Source organism: Natator depressus, chromosome 2, assembly GCF_965152275.1.
Source record: "Natator depressus isolate rNatDep1 chromosome 2, rNatDep2.hap1, whole genome shotgun sequence".
Lineage (NCBI taxonomy): Eukaryota > Metazoa > Chordata > Testudines > Cheloniidae > Natator > Natator depressus.
This window is the reverse complement of record NC_134235.1, coordinates 180,467,492-180,485,681: the sequence shown is the minus strand read 5'-3', so window position 1 is coordinate 180,485,681 and position 18,190 is coordinate 180,467,492. Positions and strand designations below refer to the sequence as shown.

The 18,190-nt window shown below is 41.6% G+C and overlaps 1 long non-coding RNA gene across 1 annotated transcript in view; it reads left to right on the top strand.

The window, feature by feature from the left end:
• The window catches only part of LOC141981631 (uncharacterized), a 497,067-nt gene that overhangs the window by 340,997 nt on the left and 137,880 nt on the right, over positions 1 to 18,190 (top strand). The gene's annotated exons all lie outside the window — the stretch shown is intronic.

Below are 18,190 nucleotides of genomic sequence, written 5' to 3'. Positions count from 1 at the left end.
AGAATGAGGACATGAGGCACTGGGGCAGCTCAGGCAGATTTTGTTTAATATTAGCTTGACATGAAATAAACCATTTTGACATTTCATATTGAAAGTTTTTGAACTTTTTATTCCTGAAAAAGTTTCAGTATTTAAACTCATAGACTCAAAGGCCTGAAGGGACCATCATGATCATCTAGTCTGTCCTCCTGCACATTGCAGGCCACTGAATCTCATCCAGCCACTCCTGTAAATAGGCCTCTAACCTCTGGCTGAGTTACTGAAGTCCTCAAATCATGATTTAAAGACTTCAAGTTACAGAAGACTTCAAGTTACATGTACACTAGTTTAAAGCTGCAAGTGACCTGTGCCCCATGCTGCAGAGAATCCCATGAAATAAATCTTTCCTGAACTTCCTCTTCAGGCCATCAAACGACCCCCCCCACCCCCACCTCTCCAAGTGCAAAACCTGCAGACATATCTCTACTGCTACAATGATCAATACCACCCACGCCACTCCTTTCAAGATCCATGAGTCCTACACATATGGTGTACCTCATCCAGTGCACTAAATGCCCGAGTAATAACTATGTGGATGAAACCAGACAATCACTGTCCTCACAAAGGAAAATGATAAAAGACAAAAACACCACATCACCCATGGGCGAACGCTTTTCAAAAAGCGATCATGCTATATCTGACCTATCAGTCCTCATCCTCAAAGGAAACCTGTACAACACTTACAAAAGACAAGCCTGGGAGCTTAAATTCATAACTTTGCTAGACACTAAAAATCATGGACTGAATAAAGACACTGGATTTATATCTTATTACAACAATCTGTATTCCACTAACAATGTCAGGGTTCCCTCCCCACTCTGAACTCTAGGGTACAGATGTGGGGACCCGCATGAAAGACCCCCGAAGCTTATTTCTACCAGTTTAGGGTAAAACTTCCCCAAGGCACAAACTCTTTGTCCTTGGAGGGTATGCTGCCACCACCAAGTGATTTAACAAAGAATCAGGGAAAGGACCACTTGGAGTTCCTATTCCCCCCACATATCCCCCAAGCCCTTACACCTGCTTTCCTGGGGAGGCTTGAGAATAATATCCTAACCAATTGGTTACATAGTGATCACAGACCCAAACCCCTGGGTCTTAGGACAATAGAGAAATCAGCCAAGCTCTTAAAAGAAACAGAACTTTACTAGAAAGAAAAAAGGTAAAAGAAGCACCTCTGTAAAATTAGAAGGGAAGCTAATCTCACAGGGCAATCAGATTTAAAACACAGAGGATTTCCCTCTGGGCAAAAACTTTAAAGTTACAAAAAGAAAACCAGGAATACACCTTCCTCTTAGCACAGAGAAAATCACAAGCCAAAACAAAAGTAAACTAATGCATTTCCTTGCTAGTACTTACTAATTCTAATGGAGTTGGACTGCCTGCTTCTTTTGATCTGTCTCCGACAAGCACACAGAACAGACAGACAAAAGCCTTTTCCCCCCACTAGATTTGAAAGTATCTTGTCCCCTTATTGGTCCTTTTGGTCAGGTGCCAGCCAGGTTACCTGAGCTTCTTAACCCTTTACAGGTAAAAGGATATTCTGCCTCTGGCCAGGAGGGATTTTATAGTACTGTATACAGGAAGGTTGTTACCCTTCCCTTTATATTTGTGACACAACTCCTCCCTGCTCTGCAGCTGCCTTGCCCCCTGCTGGTTCCTTTCTCACCTATGACTGAAGGGGTGTGAATGGGCCACTTCACCTTGAATGGTCCCTTGAAATATGTGTTAACTACTTACACTAAACAATTTGTTCCACCTTGAATTTAGCTGTAACACTCCGAGTACCTTTCCCAGACCTGAAAAAGTGCTCTGTGTAAGCTCAAAAGCTTGTCTCTCTCACCAACAGAAGTTGGTCCAATAGAAGATATTACCTCACCCACCTTTTCTCTCAAAATAGGAAAGAAGCATTAATTAGTGTAAAGTGCTGGGCCTGCAGACAAGAGGGTCTATTGAAACCAAATGAGCCATTGTGTAACATGAAAGGACAAACACTTCGTTGATTGTCTGCCCCAGTTACATGAAGAGAGACAGGCACTGACACTTGTTCTCTCAGTCTGAACTCTGCGGGAAAGGGAATAAAAATGCCTGTCCAGAAGAAATGTTATTTCTATGATTCTTGAACCTGAGGAGTGAGGATTTCTAAGCATATGCAAGGAGCCCCCAGCTGTTGAGCGTGGGTTAGCCCTAAGGACATATAAAGCATGCATATTAATAAAGCTACTGTCATCTTTTAGAGTAGCAGCCGTGTTAGTCTGTATCTGCAAAAAGAAAAGGAGTACTTGTGGCACCTTAGAGACTAACAAATTTATTTGAGCATAAGCTTTCGTGAGCTACATCTCACTTAATCGGATGCATGCAGTGGAAAATACAGTGGGGAGATTTTATATACACAGAGAACATGAAACAATGGGTGTTACCATACACACTATAACGAGAGTGATCAGGTAAGGTGAGCTATTACCAGCAGGAGAGCGGGGGCAGGGGGGGACCTTTTGTAGTGATAATCAAGGTGGGCCACTTCCAGCAGTTGACAAGAGTGTGTGAGGAACGGGGGGGGAGGGGGAGTATAAACATGGGGAAATAGTTTTACTTTGTGTAATGACACATCCACTCCCAATCTTTATTCAAGCCTAACGTAATCGTGTCCAGTTTGCAAATTAATTCCAATTCAGCAGTCTCTCATTGGAGTCTGTTTCTGAAGTTTTTTTGTTGAAGAATTGCCACTTTTAGGTCTGTAATTGAGTGAACAAAGAGATTAAAGTGTTCTCCAACTGGTTTTTGAATGTTATAATTCTTGATGTCTGATTTGTGTCCATTTATACTTTTACGTAGAGACTGTCCAGTTTGGCCAATGTACATGGCAGAGGGGCATTGCTGGCACATGATGGCATATATCACATTGGTAGATGTGCAGGTGAACGAGCCTCTGATAGTGTGGCTGATGTGATTAGGCCCTATGATGGTGTCTCCTGAATAGATATGTGGCACAGTTGAGCTTTGTTGCAAGGATAGGTTCCTGGGCTAGTGTTTTTGTTGTTTGTTGTGTGGTGTGTGGTTGCTGTTGAGTATTTGCTTCAGGTTGGGGGGCTGTCTGTAAGCAAGGACTGGCCTGTCTCCCAAGATCTGTGAGAGTGATGGGTCATCCTTCAGGATAGGTTGTAGATCCTTGATGATGCGTTGGAGAGGTTTTAGTTGGGGGCTGAAGGTGATGGCTAGTGGCGTTCTGTTATTTCTTGGTTGGGCCTGTCCTGTAGTAGGTAACTTCTGGGTACTCTTCTGGCTCTATCAATCTGTTTTTTCACTTCAGCAGGTAGGTATGTATTGTAGTTGTAAGAACGCTTGATAGAGAACTTGTAGGTGTTTGTCTCTGTCTGAGGGGTTGGAGCAAATGCGGTTGTATTGTAGATCTTGCTGTAGACAATGGATTGTGTGATGTGTCCTGGATGAAAGCTGGAGGCATGTAGGTAAGCATAGCAGTTTCTGGTATAGGGTGGTGTTTATGTTTATCATCTTTTTGGAACCTGAGACTGTATCTCATTTGTGTGTGTATTTTTACTTACTTTAGCCCTGTAAATAATTCTCTTATTTCTTTTTCCTATGTTATGTTATGTATCATGTATGTTAGCAAGATTACCTTCCTATGAAATCTGAAGTGCAGGCTTCCTAGTTTCTCTGACAATGGGCCTGATCCGACCCCTACTGTGAGAGTTTGCTGTTGAATTTAATGAGCGTTCAGTTTACAAGAAGCGGCTGCATTGTGGTTACACAAAATAAATCACGTAGTGCATGGATTTATGAGAGCCCCATAAAGCCATCATAGTGGCGTCTTAGTCACATATATATACTGAAGAACAGTTTTCAGGTTTATAAAGTATTCAATTTTCCCCCATAGGTTGCATTACTGAGCATTTAATGTTTTTCTATATGTGAGTAGTCACTGGGGGTGTGCAAATGGTTTCCCTGAACCCTTAAGAAATCTGCATAATCTGTGAAATTTAAAAAAAGGACAAAATTGCAGGTTTTATGCAAACTGTAATATTTTGTGGTTTCCACCTCTCCGTTTGTGTGTGTGTTATGATAAAAACAAGAGTGATTTCAGCCATAGAAAAAAAGATCTGTAATATTGAGCAATTTTTGTTTGTGGAGTGGTTTTCATCCAAAAATATACACAAAGAACACCAGGGCATGCACACACCTGTAAAGCCTACTATGGAAATGCATATCTGTATGCAGTGCTTTATTCAGCTGGTTTCTCTGGATTATTGCTGTTTTATTGTAGCAAATATAATGCAAATAAAATAAAAAGCTTAACCCAGCAAACAGACACAGAACTGTTGAGATCACATAACCCTACTTTGCATTAGCCCAAAGCCCTACATGATTTCAGGCAAAAAACTGGTCCTTTGTAAACAACGATCATCATCATCATCATCATCATCATAAAAATCCATTCCCATAGAATAAATACATTAAACCTCTGAAGAGCTATCATTGCGTTACCTCCCTTGTACTTATGAGAAAAGATTAAACTGGCTCATGAGTTATCTGTCTTATGCTCCTGACAGAAAGATAATCATCCTTAGGGGTGATATATGCTAAATACTGCATAACTATTCCAAACCGGCAGCAGTAGCTTTATTCTTTATAGCACTGCCATTTGTTCCCACTCACATTGTAAAATCTCTGGACCAATATTATTTTTCCTGCTTTTGAAACTTATTTCAGAATGTTTCAAACTATCATAAAAATTTCAGCTCCCTGAGGAATTCTAAATCCTGGGCAAAAAATTGTTAACCTGGCTGCTTAAAATTAGGCTCCCAAATTCACATTCAGACCAAAGATGCTGGAACCTTTGTAAAAGTGTGTGTGGGGGGGGGGCTATGCCCCACCCCCACTGTGTAACATGGGCATAGTTTGGGGAGAAAGGGGGAAGCATTGCCTCCCCAAACTGCAAGCCTTGGGCAGGCACAGAGCGGTACTGGCTGGGGTTGCGCTTCGCAGCAGGGAAGCTGATAATGGGGATCAACTCCTCTGCTGCGAAGCTCCTGAGCGCTGTTCCTGGAAGCTCCTGAGAAGTGGGGGGGGGGGCACCAAAGCCTGGACTGTTGTCCTGCCTGTGCTGCTCCCCCACTCTGCCTGAAGGCCCTGTTCCCACTCAGCCTTTTCCCCCCGTGGCTCTGCCTGCACTGTGCCTCTTCCCCCTAAGGTCCCGCCCTCTCTCCACCTCTCCCCCGAGGTCCCCCACATGGCTCGCCCTTAAGGCACGAGGGGGCAGAAAGGAACGCATGGTGGGTGAGGGGGCTCAGGAGAGGGGATGGAGAGGAGCATGCGGTGGGCGGGAGGTGTGGGGGAAGGGGTAGAGAGGAGTGAGCGGCAGGTGGGAAGGGACTCGGGGGAGGGGGTGGAGAAGAGCAAGCAGTGGGCAGGGGAGATTTGGGGGAGGGGTGGAGAGGAGCGAGCAGTGGGTGGGGGGGGCCTTAGGGGAGACAGCGGAGAGGAGCGAGTGGGAGAGCCTCGGGAGGGGGTGGAGAGGAGTGAGCAGAGAGGAGGCAGGCAGATGGGGGTTTCAGGGGAAGAGGTGGGGCTGGGCACGGGGCTATGGTCTGGGTGCTGGCGGCTCCCACACTTATAGGGAGCTTCCGTCGCTCTCACTCAGCCTCCCCAAATGCAAGAGTCACACACTGCCTATGGCCTTGCCTAATTATACTTGTCAGATTTATGTTCCTTTCTATTTTCCTCAGTAGGATTTGACTTTCAGTTTTTAAAAGATGACTTTTTGTCTCTAACCACCTCTTTTACTCTGTTTAGTCATGATGGCATTTTTTGGTCATCTTACTGTTTGTTTTATTTGGGGCACACATATAGTTTGCACCTCTATTTTTGGTGTTTTTAAAAAGGTTCCATTCAGCTTGCAGGCATTTCACTTTTGTGACTGTTTCTTTTAATATCTATTTAAGTAGTCTCCTCAATTTTGTGTAGTTCCCTTTTTTGAAGTTAAATGCTGCTGTGGTGGGTTTCTTTGGTATCCCCACCCAAGGATATTAAATTTAATTACACTATGGTGGATATTACAGAGCAGTTCAGCTATAGTCAGTTCTTGAACCAGATCCTGTGCTCCACTTAGGACTAAATCAAGAACTGCCTCTCCCCTGGTGGGTTCCAGGAGTAGCTGCTCCAAGAAGCAGTTGTTAATGGTGTCTAGCAATTTTATTTCTGCATCCTGTCCTGAGGTGACATGTTCCCAGTGAATATGGGGATAGTTGAAATCCCTCATTATTATTTGCATTTTCTATTTGTATAGCGTTTCTAATCTCCCTGAGCATTTCACAATCACTGTCACCATCCTGGTCAGGTGGTCGGTAGTATATAAGCTATACACTTATTCAAGAATGGAATTTCTGTCTATAGAGATTGTATGGTACATTTTGATTCATTTAAGATTTTAACGATATTTGTTACTATGCTTTCTTTCACATATGCACCACTAGTGCAATCATGTCTGTCATTCCTATACATTTGGTACCTCGGTATTACCGTGTCCTTTTGATTATCACTGTTACACCAAGCTTCTGTGCTGCCTATTATGTCAATATCCTCATTTAATACCAGGCACTCAAGTTTACCCATCTAGATATTTAGACTTAGTGCATTTGTATACAAGCACTTACAAAATTTGTCAATATTTACTTGTCTGCCTTCACATGATTGAATGGGACTCTTCCGTTTGACAGTTTCTCTTCAGTTCCTACCTGTACTTTATCAACTTCTATCCTCTACTTTTAATTAGGATATAGGGTATCCCCTTTAATGGATGTGTCTGTTTGAACCGTGTGCTCCTCTGCGCCTGTTGGCTTTCCTCCAGCCCATAGTTTAAAAACTTCTCTGTGACCTTTTAAATTTTACATGCCAGCAGTCTTGTTCTGTTTTGGCTTCAATGGAGCCCATCCTTCTCTGTAGGCGCCTTCTTCCCCAAAACATTCCCCAGTTCCTAATAAACTTAAATCCCCCCTGTGAACACCATCATCTCATCCACACATTGAAACCCTGAAATTTTTCTGCCGTGGTGTATGCGAAGTATTATAACTAGAACTGTGTGAAATGTGTGCAGCCATGTTTAAAAATAACTTTTGAAATGGGTCTGTTTTCAAGTTTGTATGAACAGGCAATGTTGGTACAAAAGGCTTTGCATCACCCAAGTTTGAGTTTGGTTGTGACAGAGGGTTTCCACTCCTTACACTTGCTGACAGGGCCAATGGATTTTTAATGAACTTGGGCCAAAAAGTCCCTTTCACCTCTGAAAGGATGACAATCCAGTGGATTCTTGCAATAGAGCAGTGTGCTAGAGAATCACCCCAGAGACAAATTGCCTCCCTAAGATTTATTCCAGTCTTGGAGGGTTCACTGGCTGTGCCTGCGGATGGTCAATGTCAGCAAAATATCTCGCAGCCCGCAATCAGATTACCCTCAAAAAGAAGAAGGGGGCACCCAATGAAACTTAAAGGTTCAGATTTAAAAATTAGAGGTTTAGAAAATGTGACCTATGAACAAAGGTTGAAAGAATTGGGCATGTTTAGTCTAGAGAAGAGAAGACTGAGACGGGACATAACAGTCTTCAAATATGTAAAAAGGTTGTTATTAAGAGGATGGTGATCAATTGTTTTCAATATCCACTGAAGCCAGGACAAGAAGTAATTGGCTTAGTTTGCAATAAGGGAGATTTAGGTTAAATATTAAGAAAAACATTAAAGCTATAATGATAGTTAAGCAGTCGAATAGATTATCTAGGGAGGTTGTGGAATCCCCAACTTTAGAGGTTTTAAAAAACAGGTTAAGCAAACATCTGTCAAGGATGTTCTGAGTATACTTAATCCTGCCTCAGCATGGGGGAAAGGGTTAGACGGCCTTTTTAAGGTCCCTTCCAGCCCTACCTTCCTGTGATTCTATGAAAAATGGGTATTTTATATAACATATAATTAGCCTTTGGGAGTTACTACAATATGATATTGTTAGACATATATATGAATAATAATTATCATTTGCAGTTACACTAGCTAATATAAACATATCTACTGACCAGGTTTAGCACATAAACCAACCCCAACATGCCTGGGATTAAGAAGAAATGTCCTAGAGTTTGTCAAGAGAGACACTTTAGGTTTACTGACCCTTTGGTACTTGAATAGAGGAGTGAAGCACAATATCAGATATAGTAGTACCCAGATTATCTCATAATTCACAGATGTGATGTCATGCCACCAAATTTTATTCATGGATGTTTTGTCAGTCAAAAGATCTATAAGCTTGCCAGAAGCCTCACTGAAGTTTTAATGAAGGTCAGCTTGTTCTGCAGATATTTCTACAAAAATCTGCCCTGATGACATTTTGAAAAGCCCTGCTTCAATGGCATTAAAAAAAATAAAAGATGCCTTAAATAATAGCTACTTGAGATTAACTCTCATGTCATTAAATCATTGAAACCTGGTGCAATTATCATCTGATAATTCATAGTTGCTTATCGTGTTCTTTTGTAGAAAAAAACCCCTCAATTAAGTTATAAAATTTTTTGTTCCTGAAAATATTTGGTTGTAATTTAGACACTTATTTCCTCCTTTAATAGTTTCTCATGATGATCTGTTGGGCATCTCATAATTTCTTTGTCTGATCAATGGCCAATAAAGGCAGGACACTATTAACCTAGCAACCTCAGAGTGAACTTTAAACTTTTTCTGGTGTCATATCTGAGAATAACCAATTTCTGTGAAAGGTAGGATGGAATGTGGCAAGTTGACATATTAAAACAGAAAGGAATGTGAAAGAATAATAAGGTCAAGAGAGTAAGGCTAGTTTTAAATCTTATGACAAAGTCTGACTGTGTTCCTGCTTTCCCAGTTTATGAACCAGCTAGATTATAATGATATTTGTGGGGCTAGCATGGTTTATCAGGTAAATAAATACAATAATTACCAAGGAAATATTCCAGACAAGATTATCAAACTGATTGTGTAAATAAGTATTATAAGGCTTTAAATTTGTACTTAGCATTGTCATGAAACTTGTGCTACCAGGGACTAAAGGGAGCCCCAAACAGTTCTATCCTTTGCCCCAACATTTCTGACAATAGCGATCAAAAATATCTGAAACCAATTTGACGGCACAGGGTTTTCTTAAAGTTACTCTTTTTAATACTAATAAAATAATGAATATTTTAGAGTTTTTAATCTCAAAGGTACAAATGCTCCACCTGTTTTGTTTACAGATGGATAGAAAGACAGATGAAAGGGAGCCTATGTTATGGCATAAAAGTTTTATTGTATGTGATTTGGGATGAGTAAGAATAAGTTATACAGGTTCTTTCGGACTAGTGCCAATAGTACTTTAATGCTGCACCATTATATGCCTGGTAATTGCTACATGGTATACTGAAAACTGTATTGGAAATGTTTTAGTGGTTGTTTTTTAAAATCAAGATTACTATTTTTATGTCTCTTTGCCCGTAAAGACAGAGCACAGGACTCAGAAGGAAAGGAAATTTATAGCTAAAGATTTTAGAAGCCTCTAAATACACAGCCTATACATAATAATTATAATCTGATATCTTGGAATCTTCCAGGTAAAAGCAACCCTTTCAGAAATTCCAGTTGAATAGTTTTACTGGCTCCAGTTTGATCAGATAGCTTTTGGAAGAGAGCAACTGATCATTTGTTTTGTGGACTCCTGGAGCTCTTTGTTCTCCAGCAGAATCCAACAGAGACCAATAGAAATCATCACAAGACAAACAGAAACCAGTTGAGACCAACTGAAGGAGTGTAAGGGACATTTCCACTAAGGATGTGCTACATATCCTATTGAACGCTGACATTTCCCTCTTTCCAATCATATAAAATCTCTTGTTTCTGGCCCTGAAGTATTCCAGGTATCTGACCTTAAAATGTCACTAGTGCAGGACTGAATATTGATCATGTTGTCATTCAGACTGGTATAATTTTGGGGGGTGAATTCATATTTGTGGGAAAACATCAAACCTTTCTTTGACAGGTGGGAGAAAAAGGCATCTGTATGGATTGTTAAAAATAGTTTAGTTCACAGAGAATAGGTGGCTAAAGGTGTATTATATCACAGAGCTCTGCATTTTATTATGTGGAAATTACCAGCAAAGTGGCATGTAATATACAAAATATATATAAGATACACAAGATATTAAACACTGCACATTTGCTATATGTCTATATATAACTGGAATCACTTCCTCCATTACTGAAATATAGTCTCTCTGGCTGAACCTAGCTGTTGAGCTTTTTTTGGCTATTTTAGGTGATTCAGTGATAATATACACATGGTTCATATGATAGCAAAACTTTCCTAATATCAGAGTCAGTCCTATACATAACTCTGAAATGCTTTATTATTAAATTGTTTTGTTTTCTCTCCCGGTTTCCATCAAACATCTCAAACAAACTTTTAAGAATGGATTGTTGGATACAAATGACTTCCAAGATATTTGCATCAGTTTTTAACAAATCAGATTGTCAGAACATGATGGCTGAATACGAACAAACAGATAATCACAGGTAAATCAGGTCTTCAATTGTGCATTGCAAAGGAGGTGTCTACAGTAGAATGGCAGTATACACCATACACATATCACCCTTGTGACTCAAAGACCCAGAAAGACAAATACATTCTTTGAATGGGCACAAGTTCATCAATTGTTGATGCTGGTATTTAGGGGAGATGAAGCCTGGTTGTGAAGATTACATCTGGATCCAGTTTTTTCCCAAAATTTAGGGACAGTCAGATCTGGGGTTCTCAAGCTGGGAGCTGCAAACAGATGTCAGAAGGTCATGACCACCTTGCCTATGGAAGGGGGTTCCAGAGGTGGTCCCAGTATGGAAAATGGAGTCACGTCTGGAAAAGGTGCCACTGGTTTTGATCTGTGTGCAGTACAGAATTTTTAACATTCAAACAGTTTCAGAATAGAAATAATTGCAATTTGAAGTATTCTTAGGGTAACTATTACATAGTATCCACTTTCATTTTCACAGATTCATAGATTTCAAGGCTGGAAGGGATCATTGTAATAATTGAAACCACAGGCACACAAGCCAGACAACTACACCAAAATAATTCCTGAAGTATATCTTTTAGAAAAACATCCAATCTTGATTTTAAAAATTGTCAGTGATGACGACCCTTGGTAAGTTGTTCCAATGGTCAATTACTCTCACTGTTAAAAATGTACACTTTATTTCCTGTCTGAATTTGTCTAGCTTGAACCACAGGAGTGTGTTACTCCTTTCTCTGCAAGATTGAAGAGCCCATTATTAAATATTTGCTCGCCATGTAGGTACTTTATAGACTTTCTCTTGGTTAAGCTAAATAGATCGAGCTCCTTGAGTTTATCACTGTAAGGCATGTTTTCTAATCCTTTAATCATTCTTTAATCATTTAATCTTCTCTGAACCCTCTCCAATTTATAAACCTCCTTGAATTGGAGGGTAGGGATAGGATACAGAGGGACCTAGACAAATTAGAGGATTGGGCCAAAAGAAATCTGATGAGGTTCAACAAGGACAAGTGCAGAGTCCTGCACTTAGGACGGAAGAATCCCATGCACTGCTATAGACTAGGGACCGAATGGTTAGGCAGCAGTTCTGCAGAAAAGGACCTAGGGGTTACAGTGGACGAGAAGCTGGATATGAGTCAACAGTGTGCCCTTGTTGCCAAGAAGGCCAATGGCATTTTGGGATGTATAGGTAGGGGCATTGCCAGCAGATCGAGGGACGTGATCGTTACCCTCTATTCGACATTGATGAGGCCTCATCTAGAGTACTGTGTCCAGTTTTGGGCCCCACACTACAAGAAGGATGTGGAAAAATTGGAAAACGTCCAGTAGAGGGCAACAAAAATGATTAGGGGACTGGAACACATGACTTATGAGGAGAGGCTGAGGGAACTGGGATTGTTTAGTCTGCAGAAGAGAAGAATGAGGGGGGATTTGATAGCTGCTTTCAACTACCTGAAAGGGGGTTCCAAAGAGGATGGATCTAGACTGTTCTCAGTGGTAGCAGATGACAGAATGAGGAGTAATGGTCTCAAGTTGCAGTGTGGGAGGTTTAGGTTGGATATTAGGAAAAACTTTTTCACTAGGAGGGTGGTGAAACACTGGAATGTGTTACCTAGGGAGGTAGTGGAATCTCCTTCCTTAGAAGTTTTTAAGGTCCGGCTTGACAAAGCCCTGGCTGGGATGATTTAGTTGGGGATTGGTCCTGCTTTGAGCAGGGGGTTGGACTAGATGACCTCCTGAGGTCCCTTCCCACCCTGATATTCTATGATTCTATGAATTGTGGACACCAAAGCTGGACACAGTTTTCCAATAGCAGTCGCACCAATGCTAAATACAAAGATAAAATAACTTCAACTCAAGCTTCTCCTGTTTAGACATCTAAGAATTGCATTAGCCATTAAAAAAAATTAAATGCTTTCACAAGAGTAAGGGCCTTAGAGCAGGGGCACACTCATGCAGAATCAGTTGCAGGATGAGGACCTTAGTCTAGTGATAATTCTGGATTGGGTAGTTACTAGAGCTGTGTAAAATTATGTGGAATTTTTCATATAGTATTTGCTCTTTTTTGTACTTCTTCAAATTTTGAATAACCATGAATTTTCACATTTTCACAGTGAAAACAAACTTTCTTGAAAGTAGTCTCTTTTCTACTGAAAATGGTTTGAATATAGTGCAGATTTGATGAAGATTTCATGGGTACTGGACCAATATAGAATTCACAAGGAAAATACTTGCATTTCTCTTCTTACATCTATTTCTCATACCTCTAGTATTTGTATATATCTACCTATAAGCCCCTGCAATTTCCAATAGATATATTTTCTTAATTTTCTGCTCTCATCTGTTCTGCGGTGCTGATGTGTTTGAAATAGTTGTTTCAAGCCTGTAAGCAATTGTCTTCCCCAGTTGGCTCTAAAACACAGTGAACACACCTTGTATAGCATCAATACGTACTCCCATTCTGGCATTACACATTATTTCCAAAGAAAGGTATAATCAATGTGTAACCCAAATCCTATCCCCAGCTATCTCCTTGAATTTGCCTATTGTTCAACCTAGATTTTCTCTTCAAAGGCCCACTCCCATAATTCCTTATACCAGGTGGAGTTAACAAGCTACCTGCAACCATGAGTCACCAGGACTGACTTATTGTTTCCCAAGAAGACCAACACCTGTTAACAGGATAGGTTCACAGGAAAACACAGTCATCCATCTCATTACAGATCCATCTCAGACGTAGTTTAATTTCGGTGCTGCCATGAGTAATTTCTTTACCAGGATTCTCTATCCTCACCCCTTCCCTGTGTGTGTAGAGGGTTCTCTGATAGTTGGTTCCACTTCACATGGGAACAGGGGAAGGATCTGGGGAGGCTTCATAAGAGATGTGCACTTCCTAGGCCAGATCCTCAGCTGGTGTGAATCAGGGTAGCTCCACTGATTTCAGTAGCACTTCACTGAACACCAGCTGAGGTTCTACCTTAGTGTGTGGTACAAAGCCTAGCTCTATTCCATGGAGTAGGGGAGATTGGGGTAGGTCAGCACTGGGCTGGGAAGGGGCTTGCCCAAGTTCATACGAGATATCTCTGGAGCAGCTTTGTGAAGAATTTAGATCTTCTGACTCCCAGACCTCTACTCTAGCCACAAGACTCTGAACATGGATTCCATGATACTTTGTATTAAAGCAATTAGTGTACTTTTATTCTGTTTGGGCACATACACTTTCTTCAGAGTGGAACTGTTATTGCTGTGATGATTAAATAACCTTTAATTTTTTTGGCATTTCAGTCCAGCTAGTTAAGGCTTATGATCTAATTAGCATTTGGTATTTGATAACTCCAGTGACTATCAAGAACCTCTAAATTAAAATATTTCAGAATTAAAATGTCTTGTCAAGGAATTCAGTTAAAACAAAACAATTTCTTCTTCCATTCCTCACCGTTTATCTTCAGGTTTATTGGTTAATGTTTAATGCTCAGAATGAAAACTTAATAATCTCAGAATGTCATGCACTGCTATGTTCTGAAGTGCTCTTTGCCTCTTTCCTTCTCTCTGTCATTTGAAGTTCTTGGCTAAAGGTTGATAACCTGAAAATCTCTCCTGTCCACCATTGTTTAGAAACCTTAAAAGTGACTGAGCAATAAGTCATGGCAACAAATAATTTTCTATCCATCTTAATGAACATCATTGTAGAAATAATGACCATTGCTCATATGCCAATAGATGGATTGAGTGTTTTGCTGTCTCATACAATTATTCTGTATTAATGCAGGCTAATCAATAGGAGTCATGTTTTAGGAGAAAACAGTTCACCACTTCTTAATGTCATTTGGTAATTATGTCTGAAACTGAGCAGCAGTATTTCCAAGTTAAGTGGTTGCTTATGTGCAGTATCCCTGTCATACTATGGGAATTATTCATCTTAAAAAAATTAGACATGCTCCTCTCTCACCAAGGTTAGAACCAGATGAAAAATTCCTCAAAGTTCAGGTATATTCAGAGCCAAGGTTTTGTTTCAGGCCCAGCTCTCTGAAAAAAAAAGGCTGGAGTAGTACTCCTAGTGTCCTGGGCCAATGATTTCAAACTTGGACTTCCAAAGTTAGGTGCTTAAATCCATATTTAAGCATTTAAATAAGTGCCCTGATTTTTTCAAAGAGACTGAGCACTCACAACTGAAGGAGAGGGGAGTGTTGAGCGCCTCTGAAAATCAGGGCACTTATCGATGCAAAATGGTGGCCCGTATGTCTTGGTGTCTGGGCAGGAGCTGCAAAAGCAGCATATTTAGGCCCCTAATGCAAGAGCTCTTAAGCAACCCTCACCTGCCTAAGGCAGGAGAGGGAGAAAGGAGTTTTCTTTTCTGGAAGGCGCCATATCTGTGTCTCCTACAGAAGGACAAATCAGTTCAGTGCAGGGGCTCTGAGGAGGAAATGAAGGGTAAGAAAGGGAGCATTACACAAATCTAAAAATACTGTGTTTGTACTACAGTAATGCCTAGAAGTCCCAACTGAGATTGGGACCTTACTGTGCTAGGCAAAGAACAGATACAGAGTAAGAGAGAGTCCCTGCCCTGAAAAATTAGCAATCTAAATAAACCAGACAGACAAAGGGTGGGAGGGGAAACAGAGGCAAAAGGAAAGACAAGTGACTTGCCCAAGGTGACGCAGGAATTCTGTGGTAGATCTGAGAGTAAAACCAAGATTTCCTGAATCTCAGACTATTGCCTTAATCACAAGATCTCCATCCTGTCTAAATAATGAATAAGAAAGCAATAGAAATTAACTAACAGAAGTACAATGAAAGTGCAAGCAATGCTGAGTCACTGCAATGAGAAAATTGCTCTGCAATTTGAACGGCCCTTAATGTCTGTAATAAAGATCAGAATGGTCCTTCTTGGCCTTAAAATCTATGAATTTATATAAGAAAAATAAAAAAGCCTCAATAGCCATCTGCCATAAGGGAAAAAACTTTGGGGAAAAGGCTCTATTAAGACCAGAATATTTTTCTATAGTTTTATTGCTTCTGATCAGCTTCCCCCTCCCCCACAAGTTTCAATGTTTGTGGCATAATACTGAGGAAGGGAGAATATTATGGATACTGCTGAGGAAGAAATGTAAAAGAAATAGGGTTTGGACCTCGGCATGGCTCAACTATTGCACAGGCAATTGATGGACAATCTCCTCAGGACACAGGCATAGATAAAATGTCCATTCTAATATGATCCGGCCTATGAGCTGTCTTTGACTCAGTTGATCATGAGATGCTGTTGATCCACCTAAGAGACCTGGCAAGAGTTAGGCAGAGTGCCCTCTGCTATTCCTCTCTAACAGATGCCCGTTGCTCTTCCTCATCGCCCAAAACCTCCAGCTGCAGAGTTCCACAGTGCTGAATTTTTTCTTTATTTTGTACTAGAAGAATTCCTGGAGAAATCGTGTCACAATGTTCAATGGTTTCATTTTGCAGCTGACATGCTGCTCTCTGTCTACTTCTCAACAAACACAAAGGACACATTTTTCCTGTTGACAGCGCTCATGCTGGCCTCCTCCTTCATCCAGGCACTATCTGCCTCAAGTTCTAGGTAGTAGAAGTGATGTTGGGTGATGGAGGGAGCCTAATCTTACCTATGTTCTTCTTTAGCACCCATCAACATAGTATCTGAGTGCCTCATAACATTATAAAGTGTACTGTTCTCTCTTTCCACCTGTCAGCAGGGGCTGGACTTTGTTTTTTGCTTTTTGGTAACATTATCATGGGAAGATTAGGTTGACAAAGTGGTTTCACATTTTACTCTGAAGCTCCCGATGCTTGTGTTCAACTGGATCTCATCCAGGAATAAGTTCCGTATTCAGGGGTCCTTTGCTGGGAAAGCGTTCTTTCCTCCTCATGCAAGTTTCATTCTTGACTTTGACGCTTAGGGTGTGGTCCACAACTCCAAAGTTAGGTGCCTAAGTCCCCATGCATGGCACCACGGTGATCCGCAAAACCGCCACTTGGCTGCTGCCTTTCCCAGTAGGCACAGAAACATACTTGGAACCTAACTTTCTGATGCCTAAGCCCCAAAGTGATTCAAGAAGTGGGGGAAGATAGGGGGCTGAAAGCCTAAGTCACAAGCTGGGCATGATCCAGTAGATGGCCTCTGACCACACCTACTGTAGCAGGTCCCATTCAAATCCAGCCAGAGGAGGAGATAATGCAGCTACTGCCCACCTTAACTGTTAGCTCAAAAGTGGTTAGAGCATTCACAGGGGGTGTGGGAGACCCAGATTCATTTCCCCTCTCTCTGGTACAAGGGTAGAAAGGAGACCCCTGTTCACATCCTATCTCTCCATAGGGTACTCTCCTATCTCTCTGGAGGGTACTTGAACCACTGAGCTATGGGATATTCTGGTGTAGGACTCCTTCAATATCTCCTGTTAAAGCTGTTCTTCCCTCTGTCCCTCCCTCCAGCTGAATGACTGTTCCACTCTGAATAAATACTTAAATAGTCATTGGTGCAGAGACAGAGAATGAGAATGACTCTGTAGTCCAGTGGTTAGGGCATCCACCTAGTAGGGGGGAGATCCCAGGGTCCAGTTGCCCTGCTTTAATCACTCTTTCATTGTTTATATACAGTGGAGCAGCTTCAACAGGAGAGACTGAGGGAGCCCCACATGAGAATATCTCATAGCTTAGTGGTTAGATCACACTTCTGAGAGTTGGGAGATGCCACTTAACCACTCAGCTTAAAGTTATGAGTGGGGGAAGCACCACCATGTCCTCCAGTCACTTTGTGTGGAGTACGGCAGGCGCCAAGCTCATTGGTTCCTGTCAGTGGGTTGCTAGCAGACATAGGCAACTCCCAGCATCCCAGACTAGGCGCCTGTTTCCAGGAGAGGGTCACAGCTTAGCACAAACCCCTGTTGTTAGCATCTCCAATCGGCTAGCTTAGGCGGCTCCCTGCCTGTTGCGCTGGCTTTTGTGGATAGTATTCTAAGGTGCCTACCTCTCCCCATTCTTTGTATAGGAGCCTGTGCGTAATGCAGCTTTGGGGATTGCAGTGTTGCTCCTGTGATTTTTCTAGGCACCTAACAGTTGGGTGCTGCAATGCTCAGTGTTGCAATGCCTAAGTTCCTTCATGGCTCCCACCCGCACTTATCAGAAAATTGGCCAGAACATCATGGGGCTCCAGTCCACAGACCTTATAAACAGCAGCAATTGCCTCAGAATATTCTGCAGCCAGTATTGTGCGCCAGTGTGGCCTCACAGCAGTCACACTAAACTCCTTGACACTCAACTCAATAATGCTATATGCAAAGTGTCAGGACGCGTAAATCGACTCCAGTCAACTGGCTCCCACACCCACACCCCACAGATTAGAAGAGCTGCTCAGACATCTCACTGTCTTAAATCCAAGGATCCCGCTGCATGATGACCTGCAGAACCCTTACACCCAACTTCGATGCTGAGGGTCAATGGGGAGTCACATGGAGCATTTCGACCACTCAAAACAAACAACTCATTATTGACCCTGCTGAGGAACCACCGGGTTTTGACTTACGTCAGAAAGATTCGTGCAGATTGAATTGCATCAGCACATCTCATGGGAGATGT